Here is an 18821-nt window from a genome sequence, read left to right on the forward strand (position 1 = left end):
ACCTCAATTGCTATCAATCAGTTTCCACAAAGTAATTAAACAGGCCACAGTCTGTATTTTGGGATGGCAGGTCACTTTGGGTAATCCTGTCTTCAACAGAGTATGCTGCAAGAAACCTGCATGGCAGATCATGTTGCTTACCTGCCAGGGGACTGGCGACAGGAGACGCCAGTGCAGGCCTACTTAGGTGGGACTCTTGACCCCATTGGACCTGTTTAAAAGCAGGCCCTTAACCACTAGCACTGGAGTCTTAGCAGGCACAGGTTCCTATATTCTAGGTTTCAAAAAAAGGAATGGTGGTAGTACGGCTCGTGTTGGGGTTTATTTGGATGCTATCTAGTTAGTCCTTAGCTAGAAGTTAGAGGTCAGCCTGAGTTTCCTCATCCCTGGGTGTTGATTTTGACTGTCACCTTCAAAGGTTCCTCTGGAGTTTTCTGTAAAACCCTCCAAACCTAAGCAACATGGCACAGTAACCCCAACTGCATCCATCTTCGCAACTCAATCATGTTACAGCTGTTCACCTTGGATATACATGGGTTGCAGAGTCACAGCTCGAATGTTGGTTCTGGATATCTTGGGTTGTTGAACAAACAAAAAACATGCATCCCTGTGACCAGAAGTGTTTGACCGATGTAATTAATGGTAGATTATTTTTGTTGGTTCGCCTCCAACCAAAAGGTTACAGACGAAAACCTGGTTACCCATCCCCTGTCCCCCCACACCCTCCTCACTTGTATTCATTATTTTTGTAATTCAATGTTTATTCTTATTGGGACATTCTTGAACAATCTAGACAAACGGCCCACTTGTGAATTTAGAATTTGGTCTACTTCTCAGTATAGATTTCTGGGAACTTACATGGTTTTAAATATGTTTGTTTGCACTCATGTTTTTGGTTTTTCTATTATGTTATTAAAACTTTATTATACTGATTTCTTATGTTTTTGAACCACTGTTGTTTTGACTATACATATTTTCTCCAAGGCCCATTTTGATTTCAGAGTTACCCTTGTGCTTTGATAGGTGGTTTCTTCTTAAAATCAGAAGCAGCACCCTACAGAGAAGCACTGTGAGAAGATGGAACAGTCCACACAAAGAGAAACAAAAATAACTAGCGAGTGAGTACTGAAAGGGGAAGTACCAAGAATAGGCCTACTCCCTCTCTTTGCAATCAGCACCCCCAGGATAATGTCGGATTGGTGGAGTGAGAGGGAAGGCAGGAAGAGCTAGGCTGCTCCTCCAGCTCCGCCACCTCCAGGAAAACTGGCCTGTGCAGATGGTCATTGCTTCAGAGCAACTTGAGGAAACAATATCTGCCCAGTCTATTGCTTAGTCCTACTCACTGGGCCGGCCCTAGGAAAGGGCCTTGAGCAGGCTAAGGAATCGATCTTGGTTGTTCCAATATGCTTGTGAAGTCACCCTTCAAAACAAACATTTGCAATGCAATAGGTCTCGCATTAGGAAGGTTTGAGCTATTGGTATTGTAAATGACACATTTTTTATTTACGTGTTGGTTTTGAAAATAGCGAAATTAATAGCTTTGTTATTTACAATGCCAATAGTTTTAACTTTCGCAAATGTAACACCTGTAGCATTTGTAATGCAATATGTGTTGTATTTAGGTGACTTAGATGTATCGATATTACAAATAACAATGGTTTTTATTTTTTTTTAATAATCAATACTTAAATAAAAGTTATTTTAATTTATAATGGCAATAGCTTAAACTTTTGTAAATAACTTTTGTGAAGATTATGTTCATTGTATTTTATTGTGAGGAAAATCCAAGAACAGAAGTGAAATATTAACATCTTTTTGTGACATTTGTAATAAAGCTTGAAACATTGAGAGTACATATTTGAAAGGTTGCACAGTTTGATGCTGTGGTGGCGCTGAGTGATGTTGTGGTGGCGACGAGTGATGCTGTGGCATTCAGTGATGGTGTGGTAGCGCATAGTGGAGTTTGGGTGCCCCTGAGTGATGCTGTGGTGGTGCTGAGTGATGCTGTGGTGATACGATAGATAGATAGAGTGAGGGCGATAGATAGATAGAGGGAGGGCGATAGATAGATTGAGGACGATAGTGAGGGTGATAGATAGAGTGAGGGCGATAGAGAGATAGATAGATAGAGTGAGGGCGATAGATAGAGTGAGGGCGATAGATAGAGAGATAGAGTGAGGGCGATAGATAGAATGAGGGCGATAGATAGAGTGAGGGCGATAGATAGAGAGATAGAGTGAGGGCGATAGATAGAGAGATAGAGTGAGGGCGATAGATAGAGTGAGGGCGATAGATAGATAGATAGAGGGAGGGCGATAGATAGATAGATAAATAGATAGATAGATAGCTAGCTAAACGTTTCCTAGTTAATAAACATCACATGTTTAATGTTCAAACTGTAAAATGTTTGCCTGTTTGCTAAATGCATGAAATCATCCGGACTGTAAAGGGGGTGTGACTATTTGCTTATTAACTGTTTGGCTTATTTGAGAAGCGCCTAAAGTTATGGCAAATGCTGTGTTTGCTTATGCAAAGACCGAACGGCTTATAGCACAGTAAAAAGAGAGGAAGGAGAGCAGTACTAGTGGTCAAATTGCCAAGTAAATTACAATTTAAAACAAGACCTATTGCATTGTAAATGCGTTTGTGCCTGTGCTATAAAACATTTTTTTAAAGCATTAGGAGAGAGCGTGTCCAAAGGTATTTGAGAAAATAGTGATCAGAGGCTGTAATTAGAGCCTACTGAGTAACAACACACGTAGCACGGGGCGTCACCATGGGTTGTTACGAAATGAGACAAGGCAGCACTAAGGAGGGAATACTAAGCCTATTGACCAATAAGCAGCCACAGTTTACAGTGGACAATGACAAGTCAATGAAAAATATGGGCGGAGAGTGGGCGGAGCTTCAAGTCCCTACCTGAATACAGCATGCCTTGCAGAGCAGCGCATGAGCTGCCCAGGCTCGACCTAAACAACCAGAAGCATCAGTCCAGAAGAAACAGGGGTGACATACAATAAAAGGCGTTTTCCTAGAGGCGGCCTTTGCGGCGCATCAGCATTGCCTACTGTTCAATTAGAAACCTGTTCATGAATTGTAAAACAAAACCTAAACATTCAAACTGCACACAGGGCCCATTGTTAGCAGACTACAGCAGGAAAAGCCTAAAACCGCTGAGCTTAGCCATTGCTCTTTGTGCAAAAGCAAACCCTGAACATTCCAAATAGAATCAGGGCCAAGTGTTCGTTCTACATTGCATAAGGAGTTTAAAAAATGTCTGAGCATAACCATTTTGTGCTGTGCGCACTGCTATACTCACAAAACCTAAACTTTCTAACTGCAATCAGGGCCCACTGCTAGCTCTGCCTTGCTAGCAGCTTCAGCAATCTCTGATTTCTATAGCCAGGATGTGCTTTTGAAGCAAAAGATGTTTTATGAGGAGCCTTGTTTGTAACTAAATAATGAAATACTTTTCTCTTACTATTAGCACAACTAAAGAATTAAAGCCTGTATTTTATTTACTGCTTTAAATAAACATTTACATGATTGAAAAGTATGCAATGGTGTCATGCTCATTGCACCAAAGTAAGCATGCAATACAAAAAATACATGATGAGTAACTTGCGCAATATGTTTCTATACTGCCATTGGGAGGGGGGGGGGGGTCTCTGGTGACGTTTGAGGGGCCACTGCGACCGATTATGGTGATACACAGGCGCATATCACATTGATGCCTGTTTTGTGAGACAGACAGGCAGACAGACCGACAGACAGACCGACAGAACGACAGATCGATAGATAGAGGAATAAGACAGAGGAGAGAAAAACACATACAGATAGAAATACAGCAAGAGAGGCTCGCATGAGGAAGCGAGAGATGAAGAGAGTAGGAGGACCCAAGATGGAGAAAGATGAAGAGAATACATACTTACAAAACAAACAGGGATAGCTCTGAAGCAAAGAATCTGAATCTGACAAAAAGAGATATGTGACCCGCTGAAACAGAAATCTCGTCCTGCAAAATGTAACAATAGCGAAGAGACATCTAGTGACCAAACACAACACCAGCGATCACAAGCCTGAGGCTGAAAAGGGAGACACAGGCAGCCCCTGGAACGGACACAAGACAGCAAACTAATATTACGGGGCGTTCTCCCAGACAATCACCAACCTCACCCGGCCGAAGGATGAACAACAAGCCTGCAGTCTACACTGAGAGGCGGAAGAGAAATCCAGAAAAGACCTGTGCCAACCTCAGAGACTCGTATGCGACACTATACAGCATTCAATACCTGGGGACCTGCAACGCTTTGGCAAAACGTGCAAATCAATAGGTTAATAACAACAAGTCAAAAAAAAAAAAAAAATAATAATAGAATAGGAAAAAAAAAAAAAAAAGGGATAAAAAGGAGGGGATTTGGAAGGGAAAAAGGAAAAGGGGAAGGAAAAAGAAAAGAAAAAAAAAAAGAAATAAGGAAAAATGAGGAAAGGGGTAAAGAAAAGAAAGAAAGGGGAAAGGAAAAAAAAAGGTGAAAAAAAGGGGAAAAAAGAAGAAAAAAAGGGAAGAAGGGGAAAAGTAAGGAAAAAAGAAAGTAAGAGAAAAAAGAAAAGAAAGAGGGAAGAAGATACAAAAAAAAAAAGGAAACATTTTTTTTTTTTTTTTTTGTAAATAAAGACGGAATACACAAAAGTATGTGTATACTTATGGGACGTTATATAGTTTCGTTATTAAAAACATAAGAAAACTGAACAGAAGGGCGCGAAAATTAAATATAAGTTTATTAAATATGGAATCTCACACAGAACTTATACCCCTAGCATACTTATCCTCAACAGTTTGGGGGTAAAAGCGTACTGGGTCTTACTTCTAGCTCCTATACTACAGCTCTAAATCACCCTTGGCCACCTGAGTATCTTTAATAGTATAATCACCTTATAAAAGACTTAAAATAGGGCTTTATGAGTCATTACTGCCTTCATCTTAAACATAGTGACCAATAAGATAGATAATAGGGCATGGAGCAGGAAAACGTCAGAGACGACAAGCTGGCAACACATCAAGCCAGAGTAAGTTGGGGGGGGTTTTCCAGGGGAGGGGGGGGTGGGAAGGCAAAATATAAAAGTCCTCATAAACCGAATTTTAAAATCATAAAGAATATAGATCCATCAGTGTTCCAAAGCGGCTGTTTGGTCAAAATAGCAAGAGATACAATTAACAACAGGCATCTTTGCAAAAAAAAGTATCAGAGGAGAGGGGAGGGCAACTCCCTTATATATTAATGTCGGACATCAAATTTTTATCCTGGAACGTAAATGGTCTGCGTGTCAGGGCTAGAAGAAATAGAATTTTACAGTACCTACGGGACTCACCCGCGCAGATCATTGCGATCCAGGAAACGCACTTGAATAAACAAGAGATCACAGACATACTTAAGAAGCTCAAATGGGTTGATATATTTATAACTACAGATCACAACACTAGCATTCGTGGTATAGCCATCATTTTTAAAAAAGCAGCAAGGGCCCAGATCACGAGTTGGGAAACAGATTCAAGCAGCAGGTGGCTGATAGTTAATGCTCAATTACATTCGAAGGATGTTACCATCGTCAGCTATTACGGACCTAACCAGGACGACCCTTCTTACTTAAACATCCTGCAGAACCACTTGATTACTTGTTCTGATCCCATAATATGGGTGGGAGATTTCAATCTTATCCTAGATCCAAAGCTAGATAAATCTCCCACTTCTAGAGCGGTCGTTCATAGTAATATGAGGGATACATTGCTCAGATGTATGTCGAACCTTGGCCTAATAGATCTATGGAGACAAAGGTCCGGCAAGGTTTTGGGAGTCTCTTACCACAACTATAAATACAGACATAAATCACGAATTGATTATGCTCTATTTAGTCGATCTATCAAAGACCTGGTTAAAAGTATAACATACCTCCCTCTACACTTGTCAGACCACTCTGCCATCTTTTTCTCTGTAAAATTAGATCAGAAATCTACCCACCATTCTTGGTCTTTCGACCGTACAATTCTACTGGAGGAGGAGGAGAAAGATTATCTGACGCAGGAAACAGTCTCCTTCCTAGACCAAAATTTAGGTTCTACCTCCGTGGTTATAGTATGGGAGGCTTGGAAGGCCTTCATCAGGGGGTGCATTACAGGGAGGGCCTCATACAGGAGAAAGAAATATGAAGAAGGAATAAGACATATTGAGCAAGAATTAATTCTTTTAGAATCACTAGAACAGCTCCCCTCAGACAATCAAGAGGAGAAAGCCGAATTAAAAGCCAAGCTAGACACACTATTGCAGGAGAGAATTAATAAAAGATGGCAGGCAAGTAAACTTGCCCACTTCGAATATGGGGAATCTGCAGGAAAACTGTTGGCCTGGAAAATTGAAGCGGACCAATCAAGAAATTGCATTAAAGAAGTGAGGGTCACCGGGGAAGCTAATAGTAGGTCAACAACCACGGCCATAGGAGAAGCTTTTAGGGAGTTCTTCCAGAACATATACACAGAGGAATTGAATGTCAATGAAGATGAAAGGAACGAATGGCTGAATAATATAATCCTCCCGGAACTGGAAAGTTCCCAAACAGAGAATATAGATAAGGAGATCACTGAATTAGAAGTCTATAACACCATTAAGCAATTATCACAGGGCAAAGCCGCGGGACCAGATGGCCTCCCTGGGGAATTATATAGGATACTCAATTCCACCCTTACCCCTGTCCTTACGAATCTTTTTAATGACATAATGATCAGAGGGCAGACACCACCAAGCTCCTGGGGGGAAGCCAATATAGCTCTAATATTAAAAACCGGCAAGGACCCAGCCGAATGTGGATCATACCGCCCAATCTCGCTTCTCAATAATGACTACAAGATTTTTACTTCAATTTTGGCTGCGAGATTGGGAAGCGAGATTGGTTCGATCATTCACCCTGATCAAAAGGGGTTTATCAGAGGTCGGCAACTGGCTGATTTAACCTATGATTTGGTGGGAGCCTCGGATATTGCCTCAACTTTCGGCCTACCCCTGGCCATCATGACCCTCGACGCTACTAAAGCGTTCGATAGGGTAAATTGGGCATACTTAAATTTAATAATGACTAAATTTCACTTGGGACCCAAATTTTGTAGGACTATAGGCTTACTATATAGCAACCCCAGAGCATCTCTACTAATAAACGGTACACGAACAGTTCCTTTTAAAATCAGCCGAGGAACAAGACAGGGTTGCCCCCTGTCCCCCCTTCTCTTTAATTTATATGTAGAACCGTTTGCTCAATCCATTAGGGAGGATACCAACATCCCACATTTTAATTTTTCGGGCTGGGAAAAGAAGATTGGCCTCTATGCCGATGACATTCTCATATACACAACTGATCCTACATTGGCATTTCCCATCATTATAAAGAAAGCGGAAAATTTTGGGAAATTCTCTGGTTACGAAATCAACGCAGGAAAAACCGAAATTATGGTCTGGAATATTCACAATCTTCAACTTCCGACAAAATCCTCAATGAGGTACCTTGGCATCACAATAACTAAAGATCTAGATCACTTGGCTCAAAACAACTTAGCCCGTATTTCCCGAGAATCCCAAATTCTTATGAAAGCCTGGTCTTTTCTCCAGCTTAACATTTATGGGAGAACTAGCCTGATAAAAATGAGTATTCTCCCGAAATTCACTTTTATTTTTAATTCCATTCCACTAATTTTTGACACCAAGCAGCTTGCAAAATGCCAGCAAAACATTAACTCATTCATTTGGGGATATAAATCCAGCAGATTAGCTTGGAAAAAGCTGAGAAGGAGAAGAGAAAAAGGGGGACTCGCTTTGCCAGACCTGGAATATTATGCCTGGGCATTTCATCTGACCCACTCTAGGATGTTACTTAAGCTCCCCTGGGAAAATGCAAATGGGCTTATGTACAAGGCAATGTTATTGGGTTCGGACCTTCCAGTGAATGGTTTTCTCTTCAAGTTCGGCCACCAGAAGTTTTTCAAAAAAAAAAGATTAAAGACACTATTGAGTAGCTTAAAAGAATGGTCCCAAATAAAATTTAAGATCGGGATAGGACATTTATCCGAATATGCCCCAATTTGGGACCTACCTGGACTAGCACCACAGGAAGCCAACACAGTTAAAAGAATCCTGCTGGACGCAGGGATCACAAAGTGGGGGGATCTGCTGACGGAAGGAACAATCTTGGGCTGGGATATCTTCAAGCTTAAAGTAACATCACCCCTCTCCTGGATAGTATATCTACAAATAGGAAGTTGGATTCGGACTCAAATTAAGAAGAAAGGAATGATGGGACAGGAGAGTCCTCTAGAGAATATCCTAGTGGAAAGACCGGCGGGGAAAAAAGAAGTTGCACTCTTCTATTGGCATATTATAGAGGATGGAGAGCGAGACTTTAACCTCCCGGAAAAACTTTGGGGTGCGGAGGGAGAACCAGATAGGGGAAATATTTGGGAGGAATCTTTTATCCTCCTCTATAAAATCGTCAAGCCAGCATGGCTGAGGCGCAATCATTTCTTCACACTTCATAGAGCATATTACTCTCCTAAACGGTTGTCGAAATTCCAAACAGGGAAGTGCTGTAGTAAATGTTCCTTACCAGCAGCGTCAGACCTGCATATGTTTTGTGAGTGTCCGAGTATTGCCACCTTTTGGCATGAAGTTAGAACAACACTCGAATCTATTCTTAGTGTCACTATCCCGTGGTCATGGTCTTTGGTCATCTTCGGATTAAATTATAACATCAAGGGATCAGAGAGAGATTTTCTGTTTTATGCCATCTTATTGGCTAGAAGAGAGATCTGTAAAAACTGGATTAACATAAATCCCCCAACACATGCAGAGTGGCTGTCTTCATTATACGCAACTTCAAAGCTGGACTTAATGAGAACATGCAGCCCTCGATCTCTTACATTTTGGCACCTTTTGATCGATTGGAGGAGGGATAGTTAGCCTACCCGGGTTTTTTTTTTTTTTTTTTTCTTTTTTTTTTTTCCCCGGGTCCGATGATTAGGCCTAAAATCTCTCTGTCCAAAAGAGTGGTATCATACAGCAACTGGACAACTGGCCGAACTGGTCTGAAGGGAGTACGTCTATTCAAGCTCTGCTGGAAGCATAGGGGCCGGCTCTCTGGGCACCTGGAGCTCAGCATTGGGCTCCTTGGTGCTATGGGGGGGACGGTCCTCGTGTCTGAGAGGTTAAGAGCATAGTTGGATCGACTTTATGGCTAATGAGGACAAAAATTAAAAAAAAAAATAAAAAAAAAAAAAATAAAAAAAAAAAAATAACAACAAGTCACGCGCCAGTGAAGCTCTACTGAATAAACTGAGAGAGGGAGGATGAGCAGAAAAAGACTGAGCGCTGAGCAAGGGGAGAGGCACAGAAATGAGACAAGAATGAAACGAACCGGACTCCGGAGGTGTGAAGGGGAGGGGGGGGGGGGGGTTGCTGCTCCTGGGTGTTTCACTGCTCAGTGCCCAGCAGCCGGCCTGAATACTCTTCTGCGGCGATGCCTCGCTCCTACCTCGGACGCAGCTTTCCCCTGACCTGCTGCAGCTTCACAGGCAAAGGAACATCACTGCGCTGCCGAAGATCACACAATCACAAAAAACCTGCTTTTCCAGACAAAAAGAGAACTAACCGGCCTGCTTTTACCCACAATCCCCATGACGTGTCAGGTCGGCATACTTTCAATTCTTTCTCGGGCGGAGGAGGGGCCTGTCTGCACAAACAACCTATGGAATATTCCCGCCTTTAAGAGACTTCTGCACAGTCACGAACATTTGTTTAAAAAAGGTTTAGGAAACAAGAAAGCATTAAGCCTCAGGTCTAAAGTAAACCAATATTATTTAGCTCTCGAGCGAAAGCCAGTGAGACAAGAAGCAAAAGCAAAATTCTTAGACAGATGATTGACATTCTTTCCGGAATACAAATAAGAAACAAGATGCTGCAAAGGGGACAATTAACTACGCCCAAAGAACCCCTAACATAAAAGAAATCACAGGGAAACACTGTACCGTGCAATATTAAACGCCACTAAAATTTCAACAAACTACTAAAAAACAAGTGTAAGCAATGTTCCCTCTGTCATTCTATTGTGCAGGCTTGGAGCATGAGACACCTCTCACCAACACGTCCGTAAACATAACCAAGAGCACGCCTGCCCGAGACGCTACTCACAAGCGCGTGCTCAGAGCGACGTCAGCACAGGATGGGCTCTTAGTAGGCACTGATCGCCAATTAGATTAGAGCAAGGAACAGACGTTTTCCTAGGAAATAGCCCTGGCGCTGAATTCAAGGAAGAAGGAGCTGCGTCCCGTGGTCCGGCCCCGGGGATCCCTTCTTGGAGCCGTGGAGCAGAAGCTGCCGAAATAAAGGAGAAACGAGACTGAGAGGGACACGCAGAAAGAGCCCAGTAAGTGGGGGGGGGGGGATGGGATGTGTGCGCGTGTCTGTGTGAGTGTGTGTGTGCCTGCATGCATGCGTGAGTGTGGCTGTGTGTGTGTGTTTGCGCACCTCAGGGATTCTGAGGCAGGAGATGAGCAAGGCGCCGGCCTAGACGTGCGCGTCCACAGACACCAATCGCCGCGCGTGCCCGACCCCTGTCTCATATTCCCAGGAGACGGGCGACATTAGTTGTCGAGCTGGACGCAATGCTTCGCATTGCTTTTCTCCAGCTCGACCTAAAAAAGTCACATAGTAAGGCCGCGCAGAAGTTAGCACTGGGCTGCTTCCTTAGAAGTTTGTCTGGGCCTAAAAGAGAAGATGCACCAGCAAACCCCTGGCAGCAAAAGGGGATTGTTTCCCACTGGGTTTTGGGACTGGGATGGGGATGAAGGTAAAATAACCCATGACATATGGCACATGCCGTAAGGACATCTTGGGAGACACATTTTCATCACTTTTATAAGTGTCCTAAGGGCAGCCGAGGGGTTGTATGGATTTAGTGTTCATGATCGGAATGTTAAGATGTTGCATTATATCTGTCAGACAAATTGTTGCAAAATATACATGATTAGTTACATGTACAGCTCTTCAGGGTGCTGGTGCTGAGGGCATCAGGTCCCTAGTGTCAACCTACGCCCCTGGTAGGGCCTTGCGCTCTGCCAGCCAGAATTTGCTAACCGTCCCTCGAGTTGCTAAAGCGAAATGGGGAGGTAAGGCGTTTTCCTCCCTCGCTCCTAGACTTTGGAACGAGCTCCCCTTGGATCTCAGGAACCAAGAATCTCTTGTCCTTTTCCGAAAAGGCCTTAAAACCTTGCTCTTCACTGAAGCCTACTCTTAGGCTCCTATACTTCCTATATATGTACCTGGCTATTTTCCATCATCTGCGCCTTGACGCCTTCGGGCAAAGTTGCGCACTACAAATCCCCATTCACTCACTCACTCACTCACAAACTCACTCACATTTCAAAGAAAGTATGCATAAGCTAGTGGAGTGTCTTAGTTAACACATCTTTATGAGGTGGTTGGTCAAGGGAAAAACATCTGTATGTGACAAACATGCATGATAATAAAATTATATTTACGATAAAACATGTAAGAAAACTGTAAGGAAATACCTCTTTTTATAAATTCACCCCCACATTTTTGGACTGATGCTGGTGGTTTTTCAACTCAAGAGTGGACGGAGGCCTGCTAACCAGAGCTCAGTGCCAGTGTTCTAACCCCTTACAGAGTGTATGTCAAATTGGCTATCCCCAATTGGCATAAACTGAGTTAAAAAAACTGAGTAAAATTGGCATAAGTTAACTTACTTATCAGCCCTAGTACACAGCTTTCCAAACTATGTGGCGGGACACATAAGTGTGTCGCGACCCATATGTAGGTGTGTCGCATCGGCAGAGTCGAGCTGCAGGGGCTCTTAGAAGGGGCGAAGCAACAACAAAGCCCTATTAACATGCACATGGTCTTTAAAGACCTGTGAAGTGCTCGGTGCGGCTATGAGCGGTCCCGGGCTACCTCACACGACAGGGGGATGGGAGGGTGGGGGGGTATGGGGTCTGAAGTAGAGAAATGTCTGGATTTTACAACAGCGTCCGGGTAAAACATCCAAATGTCCCGGTTTTAGTATGCTGTTTAGATCACCCCTGCGGGCCTCCCAGCAACAGGCAGAGTGGCGCTACAGGGACTCTAATATGAATAACAACAAAGCCTTATTAGCACATTAAATGGTCTTTTAAAGATCTGTGAAGTGCTCGGGTGCGGCTGTGTGTGTGTGCCCCCAGAAGCTGTCTCAGCCCGGGCCGACACACAAGACGGAGGGGTGCGGGGGGAGGAATTCATTTGTGGATAGTCCATTTGGCAAAGGGCCCTTCAATGGGTGAATACGGTGGGTTATTGGGTCCAGAGGGTTGGCCTGGGATCGCGGTGCATTGGAAAGAAAAGCTGCCAAGAAGCCCTATAGAAGCTTTCACATTTACATCATTCTGCACGCTGCGGCTCGTAACCATACGAAAACAAAAACAAACAATTAGGTTCAATGGAGAATGCCCGTGTGAGCCATGGGCATGGGGGAGTGTGGGGGAGGGAGTGGGGAGGGGCGCTGCGCACCTGGGCACCACCAATACTGGAAAATATGAAAACGATTTAAGAATGAAAGCAAAATTTTTTCCTCTTTGTCACAGACCCGTATGGAACCCACAGAATATGTTGGTCGGGGAGAGGGAGGGAGTGAGACAGAGAGGGAGGGAGTGAGACAGAGGGAGGGAGTGAGACAGAGAGGGAGGAAGACAGAGAGAGAGAGTGGGACAGAGGGAGACAGACAGGGAGAGAGACAGAGTGAAACAGAGAGAGTGAAACAGAGGGAGAGGGAGAGGGAGTGAGACAGAGAGGGAGACAGTCGGAGGGAGAGGGAGTGAGACAGACTGGGAGGGAGACAGAGAGTGAAAGACAGAAGGAGACGGAGGGAGAGAGAGAGTGAGACGGAGGGAGACAGTCAGAGGGAGAGGGAGTGAGAGAGAGGGAGTGAGACGGAGGGAGACAGTCAGAAGGAGAGGGAGTGAGAGAGAGGGAGGGAGACAGAGAGTGAAACAGAGGGAGACGGAGGGAGAGAGAGTGAGACGGAGGGAGACAGTCAGAGGGAGAGGGAGTGAGACAGAGAGGGAGTGAGACAGAGAGGGAGGGAGACAGAGAGGGAGGGAGACAGAGAGGGAGTGAGACAGAGAGGGAGTGAGACAGAGAGGGAGGGAGACAGAGAGGGAATGAGACAGAGAGGGAATGAGACACAGAGGGAGTGAGACACAGAGGGAGGGAGACAGAGGGAGGGAGACAGAGGGAGGGAGACGGAGGGAGACAGAGAGGGAGGGAGACAGAGAAGGACTGAGACAGAGGGAGGGAGGGAGGGAGGGAGACAGTCGGAGGGGGACAGATGGAGGGAGACAGTCGGAGGGAGAGGGAGTGAGACAGAGGGAGGGAGACAGAGAGAGAGTGAGACAGAGAGGGAGTGAGACAGAGAGGGAGTGAGACAGAGAGGGAGGGAGACAGAGAGGGAGGGAGACAGAGAGGGAGTGAGACAGAGAGGGAGGGAGACAGAGAGGGAGTGAGACAGAGAAGGAGTGAGACAGAGGGAGGGAGGCAGGGAGACAGTCGGAGGGGGACAGATAGAGGGAGACAGATGGAGGGAAAGACCACCTCCGCCACTGATTCCCTCACTATTACCCTTTAACAGTGCCCCTCAAGTCTCTGTGTGTGGGGTGTGTGTGTGGGGTGTGTGTGGGGGGGTGGAGTGTGTGGGATGTGTGTGTGTGGGGGGTATGTGTTGGGTTATGTGTGGGGGGGTCGTGTGTGTGATGGGGTGGTGTGTCTGTGGGGTGGTGTGTGTGGGGTTGGATGTGTGTGTGTGTGGCCCGAACCCACCATAGGTGGTTCGGGCTCACTCGCTGCGCTTCCTCGCGTTACCTTGTCCCTGAAAATGTTTTCATAAAAGGGTGTGTCACCAATATGAACAGTTTGGAAAGCTGTGCCCTAGTATATGGTACCCAGAGTACCAAGGGCATGTAAGGCAGAGTGTCCACCCAAGGCTGCAACACTGATTGTGCAACCCTTTGTGTGAAAAAGTAAACAATGGCTCCCAGCCTGCCCCGGTAGACTGGAAGGGAAGTGTTTACACTGCCAGTTCGACTTTTCCATACAAACCAATGGCAATGACACCACTTCCCTTAACAATATATGTAGGTCTCCCCTAAAGACGGCCTACAGGCCCCCAAGGCAGCGAGCTGTATGTTAAGTGGGACATGTATGGCTATTTATGGCCTTGCAGCAAACCCCTTCAAGTTGTCGTTTTGTTGTGGAAAAGTTAGTAGCCTAATCGGGTAATACAGGGTTACGGGCTGGCACCCCGGCCTGGCTACATCTGAATTGGAATACCTAACTTTAGTTAGCAAATTATTTGCACCATTAGACCCATCCTGATGCTCAGGTTGAATTTAACCTCATCAGCGCGGCGCAGATTCCTGCGCTGTGCTGAACGTTCTAATGAGCCAACGGGCTCATGACGGACCGGTTCCGTCATGAGCACAGGCCAACTGACGCTCATGACGGAACAGTTCCGTCAATAGCATCGAAGGGGTTAATGGGAAGCGGTGTGGCGCAGCGGCCAAGGCGACTGATGCCGGATGCTGGGGATCACGGTTCGATCCCCCGCACCGGCGGCAGGGGTCAGCCCAGCACCATGTGACTCTGGGCAATAGCTCGCTTAATCTTCCTGACGGCCCCCAGCGCCGAGATGCCTACGGGTAGCTGTGCGCTTTACAAATACTGGATTTACATAATGTCACTATTAAAGTAAATCAACTTTTAGAAAGTTGCCACTCTGACCTAGTTGGTCCAGTAGCCTTACAGACAGCATTCTGCTCGCCTGGGGAGTGGTGTAAACAACTCCCAGTCCTGAAAACAACAGAAGCAAGCTGCAAGATGAGGTGTCTCCTCCCCTTTGAGGGAAGTTCCTTGGGGTGTTAGCCCAAAAGGCGAGCTTGAAAGGCGAATTTCCTTTAGTGGACAAATGGCTTTAACACTCCTGAGTGGCTGCCCTTTGTTTAGGCAGACAAGCTGGGAACAGGACCAGAGAGGGAAGACCAGTGCCAAAACCGGTTTTCCAGTGGGAGTGTAGCCCACAGATAGCCTAGCCTCTAGGGTGGGCTACCAAGCTCCTAACAGCAGAGGAAGTGTGCAGACATCTTGGGAGTGGGCAGAATAGTGTACTCTGGGATTGTTAGGTGGCACAAATTGCTGGAAAGTTGTCACCAGAAGGGAGGGGATCTGGTAGCCCGTTGGCTAGTGAATGAGTAGCCCCTTGGGGCACTTTCCTGGGATAAATATGGCACCCCTGACCCTCAGATCACATTGGCATTGTAACCCGGACTGAAGGACTGCTGTGCTGCCCCTGGACTGCAGAAAGAGGCTGCACCATCTGTTGGACTGCACCTACTGCACTTTAGGACTAGCGAAATTGGGACTGTGTCTGTGGCTACTGGCATGGGGTAAAGTCATGCCCAGCCCCAGACCAAACAAGTAGCTCCAAGGATCAGTTGGCTGATCCCCTAGAACCAGTTCTAGAGACAAAAGAACGAAGAAACCCAAACCGATAAGTTGGTTGCCAAATCCACAAACTCACCGATGATTGCCGCTGGCCACTCCAAGAGACCGATCCTTGAAGGGCACAAGTTGCACCTGAGTCGGCCAGGCCTGGGATAGTTGACAAAGTCTGGATTGGTCACCCAAAAGGGACACTAGCCTCTGATTCTTCTTTAACTTCTGTGCTTGGAGACCAGTAGCCCAGCCACAGCTGGCCTTCCACTGTCTTGAAGAGGAGTTTGTGGGACCCCAGACCTCTGTGGACAAAGTTGCCCCACATCACCTGTGCACAGAAAAATCGACAGCATAGCAAATAGAGCATCTTTTCATCTAGTACCCCTAGCATCAGGAGCACTAAATAGCGTTTGTGCTAAAAAGTTTGGAACTGGACTGGAAAACGCTCTGGTGGTTGTCCAAATCTACCCCATTGGCCTAACAGACCTTCATCCTGTCGGATTTGGTCACCCAAGCCGTAGTCGGAGTAGCCGAACTAACTTTTACAAACTTTTTAAAAGTTTCCAAAATATTTGTTGACAAATGCTTGTTTGGGGTTGAAATTAAAAGTGATAAAGCCTATAAATATCTGCATCACCGGAATGCTGCAATGAATTTGGCTCATCAAGGACTCTAAAAATGTATAAAAATATAATCTATTTTATAACTTGGGGTCGTGTTTCATTCATGTAGTGTGGCTTTCTTATTTCATTGTTTGGTACTAATAAATGCTTTACACTAAGTTTATTTTTATTTATTTTGACAGCTTTGTATAGCGCGAACAAGACCCTTGCGGGTATCAGAGCGCTTTCCAAGGAACATAAAGGTGATTTGACAAATAAATACGAGTAAAACTACTTAAGCAAATACATTCCTGGTACAAGTTAACAACTAGCACATATCAAAAAGTATATATATAAGAAAGTTCGGGTGAATCTAGCTATTAAGCCGTGTAAAATCTGGCTCACCACTGGACCCGGCGCCCCCAGCTGTTATGGCAACTCTTAGTACGGTCTTGGCAGATGCTCTTGTCAAGATATATAATATCTCACTGGAGAAGGCGATTTTTCCAAATGATTGGAAGAGTGCGCGGGTAAAGCCACTCCTAAAAAAGGTGGAGGCAGACCCAAACACCTTACAGAATTATAGGCCAATTTCTCTTCTCCCCTGCTGCTCGAAGGTCTTGGAAACTCTGGTGAACCAACAGCTATCTAATTATTTGGAACAGTACAACCTATTGGACCCCTCTCAGTCTGGATTTTGTGCCTCCCATGGCACGGAGGCTGTACTGTTGGAGGTGACGGATACCATAAGGATGACTCTAGATAGCGGGACCCCAGTAATCCTAGTCCTCCTCGACTTGTCAGCAGCGTTTGATACCATCTCACACAAGACGCTGCTAGGCAGACTGAGGGGGATTGGGGTGCAGGGAAGGGCCCTTAAATGGATTCAAAGCTTTCTCTCCAGCCGTACCCAGAGCATTCAGCTAGATATGTTCGTATCACAAACCGCCAGCGTAGATAAAGGCGTACCACAGGGATCTGTGCTTAGTCCGACCCGGTTTAATGTGTACGTAACCCCATTGGCCGATATCATCAGGGGCCATGGCTTTCAAACCATCTCATATGCGGACGACACGCAGCTAATCGTCCCCATTGGGGAGGATATTATATCCACCCTATTGAGGTTCAGAAGCTGCATGGCTAGCATTGCCTCTTGGATGAGGAGGAATTTTTTTACAGCTTAACTCCTCAAAAACTGAAATCTTGCTGTTTGGGAAGGCTGAGACCATTTGGTCCCCAGAGTGGTGGCCCACTGAGTTGCGCGATGACCCTGCACCCAGGAACAGTGCGAAGAACTTGGGCATCAAGATAGACAATAAGCTATCCATGGAGGAACAGGTCAAGACAGTCTCAGGTGCCTGTTTCGGCACCATGAGGATGCTTAAGAAGGTCTTTCCGTGGATCCCTCTGTCAGCGAGGAAGACCCTTATACAGTCACTCCTGGTGAGTCGGCTGGACTGTGGAAACGCGCTGCTGGTCGGAGCAAGGGAAGATCTTTTGTCTCGACTCCAGGTGGTGCAGAATACGGCGGCCTGCCTTGCCCTTAGCAAACCGGCAAGGACACCATCAGCCCCGTTGCTGTATCAGTTACACTGGCTCCTGGTGAGGAAAAGAGCTATCTTTAAGATGCTCTGTGTAGTTTTCAGATCACTACAGGGAAATGGCCCGGCCTACCTTAGGAATAAACTCAGGTGGTATCAGCCGGCCCGACAACTGAGATCCAGCAATTCCAATTTTCTGTGCATCCAGAAAATACGGAAGGCACGTAATGGCTGTCGAGCCTTTTCCTATTTTTAAACCAGCCATTGGAATATGCTTCCACAAAATCTCAGGTCCTGTGGTGACTTAACCAACTTTAAGAGACAGTTGAAGACATGGCTCTTTTAAATATATATCCTCACCATCCTTCTCCTTGTATAGCGCCGAGAGATCCCCTTGGGGACGATTCGTATGCGCTCAATAAATCCACAAATAAATAAATAAATAAATAAGAGGATCGCTTTCACTTCTTTTTTTAAGAAAGCAGCGGACGGAATCAGTCTTGTTTCTGTGGGTACGGCATTCCAAATCCTGGGGGCCATTCCTGAGAAGGTACGGTTGTAGGTTTTTTTCTTAGAGAAACATTGTGGTTTAAGTAGAAGATTATCAGAACTCCTAGTTGTTCTGCTACCACCCGATAGTACTAGTTTCTCCGCGAATTTCAGATGGATTCTGGCCTCAAACGGTAACCAGTTGAGGGCACGAAGGTCGGGGGAAATGTGGCAGTTTCTTCTAGTGCCTGTGATGAGTCTAGCGGCTGTATTGATTGCTGCTCTTAGCGGAGCGGTTGTTGATCTGGGAAGGCCGCAGAGAGCGACACTTCCATAATCCACTCTGGGAATTACTTGGGCTTGGACTGCCTGTTTAAATTTATTTGCGGGTATGAATGGTTTCAGTTTTCTCAGGGTGTTCATCTGAAAATTGGCTCTTTTAGTTGCAGCGCTGATGTGTTTCTGCATGTTTATATTATTGTCCAGAAATATTCCTTGGGATTTTGCTGAATCAATAATGCGAGGTTGACCATCGAGTGCAGTTAGGTGCTGCATCCAATCGCAGATCGTGTCTGTTTGTTGGGGGGAGCGATGAGGAGGAATTCTGTTTTTAGTGT

The 18821-nt window shown here is 45.5% G+C and overlaps 1 protein-coding gene across 2 annotated transcripts in view; it reads right to left on the reverse strand.

Annotated features, from left to right (window-relative positions):
* LOC147673020 (RNA-binding protein 3-like) overlaps window positions 1–18821 on the reverse strand; it is a 51060-nt gene that overhangs the window by 23241 nt on the left and 8998 nt on the right. The gene's annotated exons all lie outside the window — the stretch shown is intronic.

This window comes from Lissotriton vulgaris, chromosome 12, assembly GCF_964263255.1.
Source record: "Lissotriton vulgaris chromosome 12, aLisVul1.2, whole genome shotgun sequence".
Taxonomy (NCBI): domain Eukaryota; kingdom Metazoa; phylum Chordata; class Amphibia; order Caudata; family Salamandridae; genus Lissotriton; species Lissotriton vulgaris.